Genomic DNA, 18,345 nt, shown 5'->3' on the forward strand with positions numbered 1-18,345 from the left:
GGTCTGTGGTGAGAGAGAGAGGGGACACCCGGGTTAGGAGAAGTCTATGACAGGTGGACGAGGGACAGATGCATGGGCAGGAAGTGGGGTGTGTGAGGTGAGAGGGGAGCAGGCAGAGCATGAAGACAGCAGTGAGACAAGCCGTGGGGTTGTTCAGGTGCAACTGCAGATGGAAACTGAGGCTCGCTCCCCTGACAGGGAAGATGCAAATTTTTAATTCAGCATCTTTTAAAAGAGAGCGAGAAAAAGGAAAAGTGAGTCCTGGACACTACTATGTCTGCTATTGGTATTTTAAATTTCCCCTTGCTTAGGCAATGCTGCCTATAGAGGAACTCCAGGATTCTGGCTAGAGGGGCCAGAGCTACTGAATATTTATCAGGAGCCTCCTGGTAGGCGTGGGAGACTGAGAACAGGAAAATCAGGCCCAGTAGGTTGTCTGTGGAGCGAGCCTGGGTGCTGGCCAGACTCTGCAAGTCTCCTATATCCTGGCTTTTGAATCACGCCCTACCCTGCCACCCTCCTCAAGAGGCGTGTGCAGACCTGGCCACAGTCAGGGAGTTTGCCTCTTGTTGCCATTCTCCATACTGACTTCCATTGCTCGCCCAGACCCGACTGTGGCTCCTTTGTCCACAGTGGCCTGGGCTGACCAGCTCGGCCTGGAGCCCATCACTGGGAGGACGCAGGCTTCCATGGCATCACAAAGCGCTGCTTTGTGGCCCTGACAGGAGGGTTTGTCATAAGCGATGCGATGGTCCCTGGCAGATCCTGTCATGTGGAGAGCAGACTTTTCTGTGCTGGTCACAGCATTTTGAGTACTGCCAGGTGGATGCAGCATCCAATCTGTTGGGCCTTGTCACCTCTACCTCAGGTACACTGGGCCTTTCATACTACCGGGGCGGCGGGGGGGGGGGGAGCACAGGAGCACTAGTTTGTGTCCAGTGCCCGTCAGTCTGCAGGGTGACAGCAATGGCCTTCCTAAGCTTGTGCAGGCCCCTTTCATGGTGGTTCCCCCCTCCCCACCTTGAAGGCACAACCAGAACTGCCACCCCTAGGACACGAGCCTGAACCCTACACAGCATAGCTCCTTTGTGGATCTTGTAGCCACATAGAACTGAACCTCTCAGAAGTAGGGAAGAATTTCTTAAACAAGACAGATATTATCATAAATCATAAAATGTAACATTTCAACCCCAGTACTTTGAGGAAACTCAGACGATTAACCACAAACTGGGCTAAGAGTGCGAGGGGTGCAAGGGGTTAAGATGCAACCTATGAAGCTATTCACAGCCTCTGCAGCACGAGTTTGATCCCCTGGCCAGCCAGGGAGCAACCCACATGGTTCAGCAGACCTCTACTGCCTCGCCCGCTGCTCCCCTCAGCAGTGTATTTCAGTAGATCCGCCTGTTCTGTTCCCCACTCTGTCTCTGGTGAATCCTCTCATCCCCTGCACCTCTGGCCTGTACCCCAGTTCTTGTATGTATGCTTAAATAAAAATACCTCTTTAAAAAAAAAGAAATATGTGACACAGAAATGACAAAGGATTAGAATTAAGAATATAGCAGGGCCTCCCCAGGTGGCGCAGGCGGTTAAGCCCCACGCTATGAAGCTGTCCGCAGGCCCTGCAGCGCCGGTTTGATCCCGGCTGGCCGGCAAGGGTCCCACATGGCGCAGCAGACCTCTCCTGTTGCGCCTGCTTCTCCCCTTAGCAGAGTATTTAGTCAGTCTGCCTGTTTTGTTCCCCACTCTGTTTCTGGTGAATTCTCTCACCCTCCCGCGAATCTGGCCTGTACCCCGGTTCTTGTGTAAATAAATAAATAGATCTTAAAAAAAAAAGAGGTCAAGTCAACTGACCTACCCTTCTAAAAAAAAAAAAGAATTAAGAATATAGCATATTAATATTTTTGATACAGTAAGAACATATCACGTGCTGGCAGGGTAGAGGGAGCGGGAAACAAACAGTTCAGTAGGAAAAAAAAAAAACGAGAGAATACATGTAGGGCTAAGTAAATGGGTGGAGATGCGACCTTGTCTATAGCCAGGAAAATGCAAAACAAGACCTTGATGAGATATTTCCTTTGGGGTAGACTTTCTGGTCCTTGAGCAATCTCCTTGCATAGCTTCCAGCCCTTTCCCTGGGAAAGCAGGCCCTGGGCGCTGCAGAGGTTTGTCATCCCACCCAAGCCCAAGTCAGATCCCTGCCCTGTCCTGCCTGTCGCCACTGCTCTCAGGTAGACCCCCCTGCCACGCCCTGTCTCCATGTCTTCTCTTGGCTCATCTCCCAGGTATCGGCCTGGCCAACAGGACTTCAAGGACCATCTTTTCTTTTTCTTTTTTTAAGATTTATTTTATTTATCTATACATACAAGAGATGGAATGCAGGCCAGAGGTGCAAGGGGTGAAAGGATCCACCAGAGACAGAGCGGGGAACAGAACAGGCAGACTGACGAAATACACTGCTGAGGGGAGCAGCGGGCAAGTCAGGAGAGGTCTGCTGCGCCGCATGGGTTGCTCCCTGGCCCGGATAGAACTCCTGCAGTGGCTGAGGATAGCCTCATAGTGCTGCGACTTAACTCCTTGTGCCACCAGGAAGGCGTCAGCTGCATTCTTAAGGAGATTTGACTTCTTTTACAGTTCTTCTTTCTTTTTTTCTCTTTCTTTCACTCAACAAATCGAGCTTTCATTATGTACCAGGCAGTTTTCCAGGTGCTGAGGAAACATCAGGGAGCAAAATACTCTCAAATTTGCCTGCCCTCGTGGAAATAATACTCCACGTGGACAGACAGTACGTGCACAAAATAAAAAGTGAAGCCTATGATGTATTCACAGTGCTAAGTGTCCCTGAGAGGAACCCCCATCTGCCTGCACCACACTGTGGAAATGCCCCTCGGCATCGAGTAGTGACTTCCACTTGAAGTCATGTATTGCTCCCCCTGATCTCTGAGCATCATTTCTCTTAAATCATGGACATCCTATGTGGTAGGTGTGATGACTACCCCATTTCCAGGTGAGAAAACTGGCCCTTGGGGAGCTTCAGTGATTTTCCAAGACACCCAGCTGCTAAGAAAGGGAGTAGGATTTGAACCCCAAACCCTGGAGCTCAGATATCTTTGCTTGTATACCTCCTAGCTCTGCCCAGATACTTCTCTACACTCAACAGCCCCTAGAAGGTACCACAGTGAGGAGGGGTTCATAGCCTCTGACATGGGGGTGATGAAGGAGTTTTCAGGTGTATCTGAAATGCTCATTCTGTGCAGAGGGTCCTGGTCCTGGCAACAGCTGCCTGGTGGGCCCTTAAGCCTGCTGGGTGTGGGGCTCAGGCCTCAGCCCACACCAGCCTGAGACAGAAAGCACTCTGGGGCTTCATTGCTCAGGACCTCAACAAAACAAGGCCTAAGTGAGACCCTGCCCTGGATATGCATGGGGCCAGTCAGAAGGTAGTCGCAGACACTAGAGAAGGCACCCCTCCTGCACATTCTGTCTCTTTCCAAAGTGTGGTGGTGGTGTTGGAGGGGGAAGGTGTGCAAGTTATTCTCCATGTCCTTTCCCTCCCATAGTGACAGGAAGCTGAATCCAGACGAGGGGTAGGGGCAGGAGGGAATGAGTTCCAGTCCTTCCAATAATAAGCTGTGTGTCCTTGGGCAAGTTGTGCAACCTCTCTGGGGATAAATGTCTTTGTAAAATGGGGCTAAGTTCTCCTTTTTCTGCCTAGCCCCCTCCTCTGGATCTGTGGCAAGGATCCCAGGAAACATTGTAATCCCAGATTACAATGCCCCTGTGTGCTTTGTAATCTAAAGTGATGGCACATGCACCACCCTTGAGGTGACTGAAACACGGGGCTCCCACCAGAAGGAATTACCATGAGGCATGTTTAGATTTAGGGCAATCAGGAGTTAAAATTCTTACTCACTAGAACAGGCCACATGTATTACAAACCCTCCACTCTGTTCCAGAAATATTATTCTGTAAAATCAGCCCCACCCTTTTCTCTGCTCCTGCCAACAGGTGAGAAGCTGGGGAGGCACGAGAGGAGGGGAGAAGGGAGGAGCAGAGAGAGCAGAGAGAGCAGATGTTTGAAGATTGGGTTGCAGGGAGGCCCTGGGGGGGGCGGGGGCTTCACTCCATGCTGTGTTTAAACAGAGCCTCGATGCACCCGTTGCCCCCTCCCCTTGGAGGAGGAAGGCCCCTCCCAGAGCTGAGTGTGAGCCCAGCAGCTGGGCCACGGCCCTCCATTGTGACAGATGTGACCCTAAAAACCAATAAGGTCCCTGCCCTTATAGGCGCCAGCAACTTCTCAAGGTCTCTCTAGAGAGAAGCGATCAAGAATTCCAGTTGCTTGGAAAAAGGGAACTCTCACTGATGATGCCCCCTCCTGCTTGCCATATGTTACTTGGTTTAACCCACCCATCAGCTTTGTGAAATATTAGCCACATTTTACGTCTGAGAAAGCTGAGTCTTAAAGAGGCGGAGGCATTTATCTCAGCTTCATGGCTCCAACTAGAACTGGGATGTGTTGGACCCCAATCATGGGCTCTGACAGGGCTCATTACTACCCAGGCAATAAATACTTCCTAAGTACCTGTTCATCCTGGCACTGCTAGGGCTATGAAAAGTGCAGGAGGTAAGGTCAGGCCTCTGGGGGTGGGGTGAACCCAGAGCATGCCACAGGGGCCCCGCAGGGGTGTCCTCACTTTAGGTTTCACAGAGGGGCATGAGAGACTGGTGAGGACTGGGTTGCCCCCGCAGCTGCTCTGATGGGTGTCAGTGCTCAGACCCAAGCCAGTGGGCCCCAGTCATTTATGATGATGTTACTTAAAGCTTCAGCCAGGACTTTACTCCCAAAGGGCTCTTTGCTTTTTCTGCTCCTTCCATGCGTGAGCTGAGCCTTGAAGGGGTGGAGTGAGTGTGATTGTGCAACTAAGGGCCAGGCCCAGGAACCAGCGCCTGGGGCTCGGCCTCTTGCTGTGGAGTCACCGGGGCTGACCTGCCTTATAGCCAAGCTCACAGGCCCGGGAGCAGCTGTTTCCACTTTCTCAACTGCCTCTGTTCTGGGAGCCAGGCCAGCATCCGTAGGCTTTCTTTCCTTTTTCTCTTTGTAAAAGAGAGAACTGCTCAAGGCTGCCAGACCCAGCAGCTTGCCCCCAGACCGTTGCCCGCTGTTTGACTGGACTGGAGGGCAAGGCCTTTTGGGAATCTCATTGTAGGGAAAATGGAGTTAAATCAGGCTGTTTTCTGCCTTCTGGCTGCTGGCCTCTGCTACCCCCTGCATCTTGCATTCCTCCCAGGATGCCAGGGCCAAGGCATGGGCACGGGGCACGCACACCTCTGATTATGGACACCTGGACCCAGAAGCAGGGGTGAAAGGGGCCCCTCCACTCTGGTGTGAGGGCTGTGTCCCTCTGAGGCTGTGGGCTCAGTTGCTGTTGGTTTGCTGGCTGGTCTGTCTCCTGATTCAGAATTAAAGATCAAATTAAAGAGGAGGGCTCCAAAATCCTCTTCTCGTCTGTGAGAATCGACAAAGAATCTACCAGTCCTGGGACGGCTGCATGACACTCATCAGGTAGGGCATTGCCTCGTGCAGCAGCTGGGCTTCACTATCCTACAAGCCCTGCCCTTCACAGGGTGCCCTCTCTCTGGTCTCAAGTCCAAAATCCTTTGCCATTTAAAGCAAACTGCCTATGGTAGGGCCATACCTCCAGAAGCTCCAGGCCTCCCGGTGGAGTGTACTGGGAGAAGGTCACTCCACCGGGTGCCCTAGGTGACTTAGGCTTTACCTGAGACATTCTAGGTATGTCTAAGGGGGGTAAGTCACTCTTCACCCTGCTCCTCAGGCCTGGGTGCCTGCCTCCAGGGCCCACTGTTCCTATTTGAAGCCCAGTGTCCTGGGATGAGTGGGACTCTATTCCAGAGTGAAACTGTGGCCTGTTTGCTCACCCTCTAGAGGCTTCTCCCAATCTCAAGTGCCCCATGCCAGCTACGAATTATTCCACACCATAAACACAGAATGTTCGCTTACAAATCTCTTGTTTTCTTAAGTGATTTTCTATGACTCTCCCTGGAGGCGTTAATCTAAATAAACTCTTCTAGACAAACAGGAGGGGAGATTGATTCACTATCCTCAGAAATTAGGAAGCATGAAATTATGCAGGCTCTGCTACCAAGAACAATAGTGGGGGCTTCTGGAAGGAGAGACAGGCTAATCAGAGCCCTGCAAGGCTGACAGTCCTACCAGACAGTGCCTGGACTCCCCCTAATGGGTTGTGTTCCTCAGGGCCTTCTGGGGGTGTGTGTGACTCCTTCAAAACTTCCTCCACTCATCCCCCACACCAGCTTTGCTCACTAGTAACTGGAGCACTAACCACTGTCACAGGTCAGCAAGCTCAGGGTATTTGCATGCCTTTGAGTCACTCCCCTTTGATCTGCATCTTTCTAGAAGTCCCCAGAGTACTCTGGTGTCACTTTAATTTTTTTTAGCATGGGACCACATGTGATTCTGGTCGGTCATTACTTTAATCTCAAGAGCTATGATTGTATTCCATATAATAAAGTTAAAAAGCCCAGTGGAATTCCCCAGAGTCATTTGAAAGACAACACTTTTTTTTTTTAAATAATAAATTTTATTGTTATATTCCCCATACAATTGCAGCCCCCCCATTCTGACCCCAATCCCTCCCCTCCCGCCCCCGCCCCCCTAAAAGTGTCTCTGGTTCATAGTTTTTTGTTGATTTTGATTTTCACTTTCTTAAAGTTATTCATTTTCCTGGTCCCTTATTTAAGTTTTCTAGATTCCTGTTATGAGTGAGACCATCCGGTATTTTTCTTTTTCTTTTTGGCTTATTTCGCTGAGCATGATCCCTTCCTGCGCCATCCATGTTGCTGCAAATTGCATGTGTTTATCTTTTTTGAATGGTGAGTAATATTCCATGGTATAGATGTACCACATCTTCTTGATCCAGTCATCTATTTTTGGGCATTTGGGTTGTTTCCAAAGCTTAGCTATTGTAAACAGTGCTGCTGTAAACATAGGGGTGCAGGTGCTCTTTGGAATTGATGTTTCTGTGTCTTTTGGGTAAATACCTAGGAGTGGAATTGCTGGATCATATGGAAATTCTATGTTTAGTAGGTCCAGAAATCTCCACACAGCTTTCCATAGTGGTTGGACCAGTTTGCACTCCCACCAACAGTGCAGAAGAGTTCCTTTTTCTCCACACCCTCGCCAACATTTGTTGTTGCTAGTTTTTTTTAATATGTGCCATTCTCACTGGTGTAAGATGGTATCTCATGGTAGTTTTGATTTGCATTTCCCTGATGACAAGTGATGTTGAACATTTTTTCATATGCCTGTTGGCCATTTGCATTTCCTCTTCAGAGAAGTTTCTTTTCAGCTCTTCTGCCCATTTTTTGACTGGATTATTTTTTTTTTTTTTAAAGATTTATTTATTTATTTATTTTATTTATACAAGCACTGGGTACAGTCAGAAGCGCGGGAGGGTGAGAGAATTCACCAGAGCCAGAGCGGGGAGCAGAGCAGGCAGAAGGACCGAAGTACACTGCTGAGGGGAGCAGCGGGCGGCAGGAGAGGTCTGCGCGCCATGTGGGACCCTCCTCCGGTGGCCGGGAAGCAGCCGGGAAACGAACCGGCGCTGCAGAGGCTGCAGGCAGCTTCGCAACCCAGCGCTCAACCGCTGCGCCACCGGGGAGGCCCTGGATTATTTTCTTTGTTGTTGTTGAGTCTCGTCAGCTCTTTGCAGATTTTTGTGATCAGTCCTTTATCATTAGTGTTGGGTGCAAAAATGTTCTCCCAGTTGGTGGGGTTCTCTTTGTTTTTGTTATTGTCTCTTTTGCTGTGCAGAAGCTCTTTAATTTGATGTAGTCCCAGCTGTTTATCTTTGCCTTCACTATCACTGCTTTGGGTGATGTGTCTGTAAAGATGTCTTTGATGTGCAAATCACGTAGTGTTTCACCTATATTTCCTTCTATATATTTTATGGTTTCAGGTCTTATGTCTAGTTCTTTAATCCATTTTGAGTTGATTTTTGTGTATGGTATGAGGTAGTGGTCAAGCTTCATTCTTTTGCATGTAGTAACCCAGTTTTCCCAGCACCATTTATTGAACAAACTTTCTTTGCTCCAATGCATAGTCTTTGCTCCTTTGTCAAAGATTAGTTGACCATAAATCTGTGGGTTTATTTCTGGATTTTCTATTCGATTCCTTTGGTCTGTATGTCTGTTCTTGTTCCAATACCATGCAGTTTTGATGATTATGGCTTTGTAGTATAGTTTGAAGTCTGGGAGTGTGATGCCTCCATTCCCTTCTTTTTTTTTCAGGAGAGCTTTGGCTATTCGGGGTTTTTTGTGATTCCATATGAATTTCATCAATAATTATTCTATTTCTTTGAAGAATGACATTGAAATTTTGATTGGAATAGCATTGAATCTGTATATTGCTTTTGGGAGGATGGCCATTTTAATAATGTTTATTCTCCCAATCCATGAGCAGGGGATGTCTTTCCATTTCTTTGTGTCTTCTTCTATTTCTTTTAACAGTGTTTTATAGTTGAAAGACAACACTTTTTTAGGCCAAGCTAGGAGGTGTGGTGAGACACATTCTGTCTCTAAGAGTATGTGCTGGAACTTCAGTCAGATGTTTCTGAGATCAGTCCTGATCCTGCTGTATGACTTCATGCAAGTTAATTAACCTCTCTGTGCTTGTTAACTCATTGTCAAAGGGGAATAACAATAATATCCCTCTGTGTTGCTGAAAAGATTAAATAAGGAAATAGATATAAATTCCCTCGTATAACATCTGGTATGTAGCAAGTTTTAATTGATGAGAATTCTCTTTCTCCTCTGAAATTTGGGATGCTTGGGAAGGAATCTAGCATTAGGAATCTTAACATTTACTAGTGGAAAAAACTGCCTGAGCATTGAGAAATGTTTGGGAAGGGAATTAGAAGAACAATGTTGTCTATGACAGGGTGATGTAGTCATCAGGAATCAAGGATATAAAAAGTTCTTTAAGAGAAATTAGTAAGTTACCCCTTTCATTTGAATCCAAGTGGAGAATGATTTACTGTGGGTCTGCTAGACTTAAGTGTCCTGTTCGGCCACCATTATTGTTACCTGCAGTTCCTATACAAAGGTCACAAATGCCCAGCCAATCAGTCATAGGGGCCAAATCTTCCTATCAAATCAATCAAGAGCAGAAATCTTGATCACTCTGGAAAGGCTATGCATCTCAAGGTATGGCTGGGAATGCCTGGGGGGACCTGAGGACAGATGCATCAAACATACTCCCGACTTACACATCACAAGGTATGACCGGGAACACCCGGGAAGCAGGGTGGGGTGGTAAGGGCCAATGTATGACAAGGGACCCCAGAAGCTGATCAGTGGAATGCCTTGTTGATAAGATTAGAACCATGGCTGGGGGGTTGAGGTATGGTTTTGATTACAACACTTGGTCATCAAGCAGATCAGAATTACCTGGTCAGGAGACTCATGTGCCCCCAAAGCCTTAACTGACAAAAACACATTCTTTAGTTTCACCCATCTTTTTCTCCTTATCCTCCTACCCTTGTATGATTATTCTATCAATAAAAAGGCCAGGATCTTGCTTGCTCAGCAGCATCCTGCATTGTGCAGCTTGCTCCACAACTTCCATTTGTCAGTGCGGTATTGCCGATGCATCACTTTACTATGTGAGGATGATTACACAGAAATGGAAATATTTTCCATTTGTGATACAGGAAACTCATCTCCTCAACTTAGAGCCATAGGCTAAGTTGCTCAACACTCATCTCTAGGTACATGGGCTCCCTTCCTCTGGGGTCTAACTCCTTCCCAGTGCTGGTCCTTGGGAAGCATGCAAAAGTCTTCTTTTTTTTTTTTTAAAGAGTTATTTATTTATTTATTTATACAAGCGCTGGGTACAGTCAGAAGTGCGGGAGGGCAAGAGAATTCACCAGAGCCAGAGCAGGGAGCAGAACAGGCAGACTGACGAAGTACACTGCTGAGGGGAGCAGCAGGCGGCAGGAGAGGTCTGCGCGCCATGTGGGACCCTCCTCCGGTGGCTGGGGAGCAGCCAGGAATCGAACTGGCGCTGCAGAGGCTGATGGCAGCTTCGCAATCCAGAGCTCAACCGCTGTGCCACCGGGGAGGCCCGCAAAAGTCTTCTTAAGTGTATGAGAATAATTTTTCAAGTCCACTGATGTGTTTTCCCCTAAATCCTCTTGACTTTCAATAAAATAGTAACAATATAGGTAACATAATATCCTGGGCCACTGGGGACTGAGCTCCAGAATTTACATGGTCTGTGAATTAAGCTTATGTGTTCTGACCCAGAACCTAACTCATGATCCAGCCTGCCAGCCTCATCTCTTGGACACTGTCCTTAAGTGATAGGATCACATCAGTGAACAAAACTAAGTCTATTTCTTATGGAATTTACATCTTGACAGAAAATACAGAAGTAAGGGCCTCCCCTGGTGGCATGGCAGTTGAGTGCTGGGTTGCGAGGCTGCCCGCAGCCAGTTCTGCAGCGCCAGTTCGATCCCCGGCCACCAGCGAGGGTCCCACAAAAAAAAAAAAAAAAAAACAGAAATAAACAGATATATGTGTATATGCATAAACTAGCATATGCATAAACATAAATGTTGAAGAACAGCATGATATTGGGACAGTGACATGGGATGCTAGGTGACATGGCTTGGTTAGGGAAGGTCACTCTAATGAGGCAATGTTTGAGCAGAAACTTGAAGGAAGAGATTACTTGCCACCCCAGGCCCCAAGTATGTGCCATAGTCACTGTGATCTAACAATTCCTAGGACCGCTGGGTGCCCTAGGGTCTCTGGGCCTTTGTATGCACTGCTTCCTGTCCCTGCAAGGCTAGTGCTGTGAGACTGTGAATGACCTGAGATTGTACCCTAATTATAGATTAATAAATTAACCTGCGCCATTTCATGTATGTTGGTAGAAGACATGAAAGTCCTGGGTCAGGGACAGGATAGTTTATTACTCCTAGAAATAGCAGCAGCCAAAGTAACAGCATTTTGTCATTGGTTTTCTGACCCTGGAGTTTGAGGAGGTCACTGAGAGGCCATGATCATGGGTTCGCCTGTAACCTGGACTGGGGCAGTTGAGGCTCCTTATCCCCTTCCCTGTGTTTGGAATATTCATTCTGCCTGTCTTCCTGACTCCCAGAAACTGCTCCAAGAACATAGCCTTGAGATGACAATGTGGTAGTGAGATCACTTGAACAGTATATGTGACTGAACCCAGTTAAGGTTTTTATATAAACTCTAACATTTGTTGGGCAGGTGCAGAGATTATTTGTCTTGCAGTCAGGCAAGACAAGCCTCATCAGTAAGTTCCCTTGCTCATTAAAACGTCTGGAGTGGTCCAGTCTGGAGTGGTCTGCCTCTTCCTTCAGTCTTTTCTTGCTTTCCATGTCATGGCCAGTTTCGTACTCAGCTTAAGAGCACAGTCCTGCAATTTATCTGTAGGCATGTTTGTCTCCCCCCAGCCCTAAGTGGACCTCAGGGCCAGGCTCTGCACAGTGTGGGGCTTCACATAATCCCATGGCCTCTACCCTTAGTTCTATGAATGTTTTCTCAACTATTTCCATCTTAATTTTATGGTCTCAATTCTAAGTAGTTTAATTTCTTACTTTTACATCATCGATCACACTGAATGGTGGTGTTACATCCTCTGGATATTGGAAGCATCCCAGATATAATCTGAATGGACAGGAAGAGGCTATGGGGGCTAAATCTTGCAGAAGGGCAGGAATTCCTGAGAGGGACTTAGTTGTTAGTCTTGAAAATAATACTCCTGGGCCTCCCTGGTGAGGCAGAGGTTAAAGTCAGTGCTATCAAGCTATTGGGCAGCCTCTGCAGTATGAGTCTGATCCCCAGCCAGGGAGCTGACCCACATGGTGCAGCAGACCTCTCCTGTCTTGCCTGCTGCTCCCCTCAGCAATGTATTTTAGATCTGCCTGTTCTGCTCCCCACTCTGTCTCTGGTGAATCTCTTACCCTCCCGTACCACTGGCCTGTACCCCTTGTATGCATAAATAAATCTTTGAAAAAATAACACTGAATAAGTGCATAAATAAATCTTTGAAAAAATTGAACTCCTTATAATATGTTGAATAAGTGCATTTCTAAGGCAGGAATAAGTGCATTTCTAAGGCAGGAGTTTTACATTTACACAAAATGTTGTATGTTTTTGGCAGGGGAGTGGGGTGGGAAATTCCCTCACCTGCACTTATCTAGGCCAGCTGCCCAGATGAGGTGAGGACCCTTTCAGGGACTGCTCAAATGGGAAGCGAGGCCTGCAGTGCGAGGGTGCCCCAGGCATGCTTTCCAGGGCGAGGCTGGCTGTGGTGCTCACCATCCTGGAACAAATCTTTAGCACCTTTGCCACAACCAGAATCAACTCTGGTTCCTCTGGTGAGAACATGCCCTGAATTCCTCCAGGTCTGCTGGTTACACTCAGTTGGCAGGACTTCACAGCCAGTGCTGCCAGCACACTGCTCTCTGCTCACAGGCAATCTATGACAACTGGGGTTAGCAGTGGATGACTTTAGCTCCTGGAACCAGAATGAGCCTGGCGTAACGCTAACTCCTCCACCAGTGGTGCTCCCAGGCTGGGCTCTCTCTCACCAGCATCATGCTCTGCAGAGGTGCAGGCAAAGGGAGACACAGACATATCCAGCCAGTTAATTTGAGTCCAACCTGACCCCTCCAGGAACCTTATCTGGCAGGTAAGGAAATAGAGTTGAGGATGGGCAGGGGACCTTGACCAGGGTAATGCAATTACTTAGTAGAGTTCCTTCCTTACCCAAACCCCAGCTCACTACCTCTTTTTTGATTTCCCTGAGGTTCCCTAACAGCCCTGCTGACCCCTGTCAGAGTCCCAGTTTCACACTAAGGCCCCCATCATTAAGTTGTCTCCTGCTAGTTGGACTGCAAGCTCCCTGAGAGGAGAACAGCACCTTTTTCTCTTTTTTTTTAAAGATTTATTTATTTATTTATTTATTATTTATACAAGCATTGGGTACAGTCAGAAGCGCAGGAGGGTTAGAGAATCCACCAGAGACAGAGCGGGGTGCAGAGCAGGCAGAAGGACCGAAGTACACTGCTGAGGGGAGCAGCGGGCGGCAGGAGAGGTCTGCGCGCCATGCAGGACCCTCCTCCAGTGGCCGGGGAGCAGCCAGGGAGCAGCCGGGGGTCGAACTGGTGCTGTAGAGGCTGCGGGCAGCTTCGCAACCCAGCGCTTAACCGCTGCGCCACCGGGAAGGCCCAACAGCACCTTTTTCATCTGAGAGGTGAGAGGAGTTCAATGAGCTCATGAGGAATGAGTGATTAAGTGAACAGATGCTAGGCAGGAATCCTAGCCCTATTTTGGGCCTTTTTAAACCACTTTTTTTTAAATATCCAAAAGGGCAGATTTATTATAAAAAGGGGGAGAAGAATAAAGGACACCCACATACACACAGCGGGCAGAAAAAGCTGCCCCGGGCCTCCCCGGTGGCGCAGCGGTTGAGCGCTGGGTTGCGAAGCTGCCCCCAGTCTCTGCGGCCCAGTTCAATCCCCCGCTGCTCCCCGGCCACCGGAGGAGGGTCCCACATGGCGCGCAGACCTCTCCTGCCGCCCGCTGCTCCCCTCAGCAGTGTACTTTGGTCCTTCTGCCTGTTCTGCTCCCCGCTCTGTCTCTGGTGAATTCTCTCACCCTCCCGCGCTTCTGACTGTACCCAGTGCTTGTATAAACAAATAAAAAAAAAAAAATCTTAAAAAAAAAAAAAAAAAAAAAAAGCTGCCCCTGAAAGGGTCAGGTTTGTTAAAAGAAATACCTGCATTGGCACAGGTGGGCAGAAGGGCTGCTGCCACTGTCTTAAGCCTCATTCATGAAGGGACTTAGCTAGACCCAACTTCAGAAAAAGAGGTTTGTCTTGACTTCCAAGTTAAAAAAACTGAAGTTTTTCTTTCCAAATCTTTCGGTATAAGTAAGAGATTATGCCATTTTGATTCTGTAGCTCCTCTTATCTCCCACTCCAACCCCACCCCTTGCCAGTTACACAGCGTCAACTGGAAATAAAGACTGAATGATAGTTAGACAAAGAGTTTATTAGATGATCAAAGCGAGGATTTGAACTGTGAGGGTTGTTCTAATAAACACAAGTTTGAATTTAGTTTATTTAGGTAACACAGTGAGTCATCAAGATAAAGAATTATAATTTTTTTTTTTTTAAGAATTGTAATTCTTGATAGGAGAGCTTCTAGATCTAGACTGTCTTGACTTAAAGATATGCTGATGCTAGAGGAGGCAATGCAGGATTGAATCTCTTCCTTTCTAAAGAATGCATTGCAGAGACACAAAGGCCGGGTACCCCTTGTTAAACCTTCATGGACTCTTGGTCATCTGCGGGTGTGCAAAGACTGGCTTTACCTTCAGGCAGCAGATCCTGCATGGGCTACAGGCAGGAGCCTGTCCAGACTTTTGAGAGACTATGAAAAGCCTTTGTTCTCATGCCTGCTAGTGGGGGTACACCCACCAAATTTTACAATATGTTTACAACAACCCTGACCGAGATACTCAAACCCCAGTTTGAGAAGCAACATTTGGGGAAGCTGGGCTGAGCAGGTGACTCATTCACTCGCTGTCCCTTTTTAACTCTTTCATGGCTGCTTAGTCAAAGTCTTTTTCTGTCTCTCTCAGCTGAGCCTGTCCACTTGGCCTTGAATGGGAAAGGAGGAAGTAAGAAGCTTGGAGACTGGGGGGGTGGGGGGTGGGGGGGAAGTGGAAGGGATAGGAAGGAGTTAAATGGCATGTGCCCAGTTGTCTGTGAAGAAGCACTGCTTGTGCAGTTAGCAAAGGAACTGGGACCCTTGTTCTTCCAGCCCCGAGGAAACAGCTTTCCTGGGGAGCAGGGAAGGAAGACTATGTCAGGAGCAGGGTCGAGGTGCTCTGCCATTTTGCCAATACTGTTCCCTTTGAATGCCTTAGCCCCGAGCTCTGACACCTTCAGAACTGCTGTGGTAAGTTCCACAGGAAACAGGAAACGTGGTTCAGCAGACATCGTCTTAAGATCGACAGAGCAGAGGGCGGAACAGCTACAGCTACATGTTAATATGAAGTTTTGCATAATAAAGGCCAAATTCTAGCAGAGTTCTCTCCCCAGAGAATATCTGTGGTTGGCAGCCACCAGTACCTTGTAAACACATATATATATATATTCTTAAGAAATGACCTCTGTGGGCATTAAAAAGCAAGAGTATTCCAACCCCTTTTCCTGAGCTTAGGTGGCAAGAAAAACTAAATACAAATCCTAGGAAGGAAAGCTGGTTTGGCTGGTTTGGCATTTCACCCTAGCAGAGGTGGCCCTGCCATGCTCACCCAGCTGGGGACATGAAGGTTCTGTTTGGAAGGAGGAAAGCATACACTCTTAGCAGCTCTGGGCCTGTAGCAGGTATGGTGTTCATGTTCAAGCACAAAGGTAAACAGAGCATAGCAGTGGGTTAAAGGATCGTTTATCTTCCTGCTGATAACAGACATGAGCATTGGCTGGGACCCAAACTTCTTATCCTTGAAAAACACATTTTACAGATTGCTGGCAAAAACAGCCAACCCAGATTAAGCTGCCAGACCTAACTATTTTAGATCTTCCTCCTACTCTTCTTGAAAAAATATAAGGTTTTCGAGGCTGTTTCTACCCTTGTCTTCTCTGGAAGACCGTGAGCGCAGCTACAGGAAAGCCCGGAGCTCTAGTAGGGGTTTTGCTGCGCTCCAGAAAGCCCCGTATAAAACTTCAGGCCAGTTTAATAACGAGGTAATTATTTGCACTTCAGAAAGAACCTGAAGTTTCTAATAGGATTCTTTCAAATGGCAGAGTCCTGAGGACATTTAAGGATTTATTTACACATCATTAACTTACTTGTCAGAGAAGCTGAGGGGCACATGCCATCCTCAAAGGGTGATCAAGCAGGAAGAAAGATAAAGTGCTTTTGAAATGATAATGTGAAGTAATGGGGACAAGGATTTGTTTCCTAGGCACCATGGGGAGGAGGGGCATGGAGTGTGTAAAGGGAGGCTCAGAAGCACTGCTCCACGCTGACTATAGAATTAGTATTTCAGGACTAGCCATCCTCCATTGTTGCCATCCTTTTATCCCCCCTAGAAACCACCACATAAATTGGATCATCATAAAATAGGTCTCTGCAAAGTGGATTATGTTTTGAGAATTACATTCCAGTCTATGGACTTGACATGAAGCACATCGGGTGTGATTTGAGATTTCTGTGAAAAATGCAAAACTACAGGGTCTGAGTACTATCCAGTGGGTGTAAAGTTTCTGTGTGACCCCAGGTCTCCTGCTGCTGTGGAGGAAATGTCCCCTGACTCCTTTGGGTTCTTCTTGAGCTGGTTGAACAATCAAATTAACATCAGACCGATTAGTAAGAAAAAAATAACAAATTGAATTGCATATGTATGGAGAGTCTCCATGGATGCAGAGCCTACCATAAATGAGGCAGAATCCTGAGCTAAGAATGGGAGGCCTGGGGCTTCCAGGAGTGAGAACAAAAACTAGATGCTATTTGTCTTGTATGCTGTGCCAGACAGACAGGTACTCTAATAAAAAAAAGAGAACCTGACCTTAGAGTTGGGGCAAATGGCTCAGAGCTGGCTTGACAGTTTGTTGACAAAATCCTAATTCGGGGTAATATTCCCTCCCAATTTCCATCCTGGATAGTTAAGGGAGTGGTACAAGTTTCTCATGAGCCTATAGGACCTCGATTGACCGCATCTCGAATTAATTCCCATGCCAAAGTGGCACATCCTAGGAAGGCCTGTTCTGAACATCTTGGGGGAAGCCTATCTTCCACTACTACCCCTGATCTGCTGACCGCGCTTGGCCATTGACATGTATTACATCATTACTAACCATGAGATAGGAATGGCAGGTCTTGGTCCCTGAGTTTGACATAGGAGGAAACTGAGGTTCATAAGTGTGCAGCTAGTTGAAACCACCACAGGGAGTTTGGTCTGGGCTTTTTTTTTTTTTTTTTTTTTAAAGATTTATTTATTATGCATACAGGAGCTGGAGTACAGGCCAGAGGCAAGGGGGTGTGTGTGTGAGAGGATTCACCAGAGACAGAGTGGGGAGCAGAACAGGTACATCAACTGAAGCACACTGCTGAGGGGAGCAGCGGGCGAGGCTGGAGAGGTCTGCTGCACCACGTGGGTTGCTCCCTGGCAGGCCAGGGATCGTACTCTGAACTCGTGCTGCAGAGGCTGCGGTCAGCTTCACAGGTTGTGTCCTAACCCTTGTGCCACCAGGGAGACCCCAAGATTTATTTATTTGTACAAGAGCTGGGGTACAGGCCAGAGCCGTGGGAGTGTGAGAGGATTCACCAGAGTGGGTATCTCCCAGGCTGGTCGGGAATCAAACCCATACTACAGAGGCTGCGGACAGCTTCACAGCGCTGCGCTCAACCTGCTGCACCACTGGGGAGGCCCTGGTCTGGGCTTTCTTCCTACTCTTATGTCAATCACTTTCCTTTATAGCATTGGACCCTCCTCTGAGACACGGTTCGACAGTAGACCTTAAGTACTTGCTTGTGTGGCATCTCAGGAGACAATGCTTTAAATGCACGTAATATTCTAGCCTCACAAACTGCTTTTTTGGATTGCTATTCCTACACAAAATACCTTTCCATATATATATATATATATATATATATATATATATATATATATATGTAAGTATATAAAATTTTAAGGAAAATTTTAATAATCACAGTGAAAAGTGCAAAGCACATTACAATAAAATGTGACTTAAAAGACAGACACAATAAATATTTATTTTGCATTACTCTTATTTGCTTATCTTTTAGAACCAGGTTTTGAAAGTAAACTAAAAACTGTCTCCAAGGAACCTTAGCTGACATCTTTTTTGTTTCTTCCCTAAAGTTTCCAGCCAAGGTTTTCAAAATTGTTCTCCTGACCTTAGAGTTGGGGCAAATGGCTCAGAGCTGGCTTGACAGTTTGTTGACAAGAACAGCAACACTTCACACCTCATGGGAGGCCATAAAAGCATGTTCCAGGTCATTAACTGAGACTTTTTTTTTAAATATATTTTTAAAAGATGTATTTATTTATACAAGAACTGGGGTACAGGCCAGAGGCACAGGAGGGTGAGAGAATTATCTGAGACAGAGTGGGGAGCAGAACAGGTGGACTGAGGAAAACACTGCTGAGGGGAGCAGCGGGCGAGACAGGAGAGATCTGTCATGTGGGTTTCTCCCTGGCCAGCTGGGAATTGAACTGGCGCTGCTGAGGCTGCCA

At 47.3% G+C, this 18,345-nt stretch overlaps 2 long non-coding RNA genes across 3 annotated transcripts in view; one reads left to right on the forward strand and one right to left on the reverse strand.

Moving 5' to 3' along the window:
• LOC119251200 (uncharacterized) overlaps nucleotides 1-625 on the reverse strand; it is a 32,817-nt gene extending 32,192 nt beyond the window's left edge. Inside the window, exon 1 of the long non-coding RNA XR_005126488.2 lies at nucleotides 541-625. This is a non-coding gene — a long non-coding RNA (uncharacterized LOC119251200). The remainder of the gene's footprint in view (nucleotides 1-540) is intronic.
• A 161-nt stretch (nucleotides 626-786) lies between these two features.
• Nucleotides 787-18,345, forward strand: part of LOC119245252 (uncharacterized) — a 45,976-nt gene continuing 28,417 nt past the window's right edge. For both annotated transcript variants that reach the window (XR_008550820.1, XR_005125235.2), the window contains exon 1: nucleotides 787-868. This is a non-coding gene — a long non-coding RNA (uncharacterized LOC119245252). The remainder of the gene's footprint in view (nucleotides 869-18,345) is intronic.

This window comes from Talpa occidentalis, unplaced genomic scaffold (assembly GCF_014898055.3).
Source record: "Talpa occidentalis isolate TD23 unplaced genomic scaffold, MPIMG_talOcc4v2.1, whole genome shotgun sequence".
Taxonomy (NCBI): domain Eukaryota; kingdom Metazoa; phylum Chordata; class Mammalia; order Eulipotyphla; family Talpidae; genus Talpa; species Talpa occidentalis.